Source organism: Papilio xuthus, unplaced genomic scaffold (genome assembly GCF_000836235.2).
Source record: "Papilio xuthus unplaced genomic scaffold, Pxut_1.1 DF828177.1, whole genome shotgun sequence".
Classification (NCBI taxonomy): domain Eukaryota; kingdom Metazoa; phylum Arthropoda; class Insecta; order Lepidoptera; family Papilionidae; genus Papilio; species Papilio xuthus.
Genome location: NW_013530472.1, coordinates 1 through 1,065, shown reverse-complemented (window position 1 = coordinate 1,065; position 1,065 = coordinate 1).

Genomic DNA, 1,065 nt, shown 5'->3' with positions numbered 1-1,065 from the left:
CTGTCAGAGCACCATCGACTAGTCCTGCGCGCACCACCAGGCCCCGGGTCCGGCTAGCGCGCTAGACCTATCGACACCTCGTCGACTAGTCCTGCGCGCACCGCCAGACCCTGGTGGCGCGCGCCACGGGCGTTCCCCTATCCACCACCCGGGGACGCGCCACGTCGGAGTTCACCTCTCCGCCCACCCGGACAACCGAGCAGGTCCGTGGTAGGTAGGTAGGTTAGGTTAGGTTAGGTTAGGTTAGGTTAGGTTAGGTTCCACGGACCTGCTCGGTTGTCCGAGTGGGCGGAGAGGTGAACTCCGACGTGGCGCGTCCCCGGGTGGTGGATAGGGGAATGCCCCGACATTGTGTCGGGGTAGGGCGAAAGCCCCGCGAACCAAACACTGGTAGGTAGGATAGCTAGGTTAGCTAGGATAAGTTAGGGTAGTTTAGGCTAGGTTGCGGGCCCACTTGTGGGCTCGCAATATTGAGGGCGGCGAGCCCGAACTGAGTACCGTCAGGGAAAGGTAAGGGTGAGCCTCATAGGGCGGAGGGCGCAAGCCCGATGCCGGGGCGGCGCGACCAGCTGGATCTCGACCTCTTGGTCGTGGGTCGCGGCCGTCCTATTAGGTTAGTCTAGGTTAGTTAATTTAAGCTAGGTTAGTTTAGATTAGGCTGCGGGCCCACTTGTGGGCTCGCAAATTGAGGGCGGCGTCTCGCCGGTAGGCGAGCGCCTAAAGAGGGGGGCGAGCCCAAGCTGAGTACCGTCAGGGAAAGGTGAGGGTGAGCCCCATAGGGCGGAGGGCGCAAGCCCGATGCCGGGGCGGCGTGACCATTTGACCTCTGGGTCGTGGGTCGCGGCCGTCGGATTAGGTTAGGATAGTTTAGCTAGGTTAGTTAGTTAGTGTAGGTTAATTAGGTTAGGATGCGGGCTCACTTGTGGGCTCGCAGACGTGAGGGCGGTGAAGGGCGCGAGCCCGACGCCAGGGCGGCGTGGCCCATCTGGGCTGTTGTCGTTGGGTGGGGCGTGGGAGAGTGCGACCTCGGTACCTATCTGCTCTCAGATTTGGACTCGATGGCGT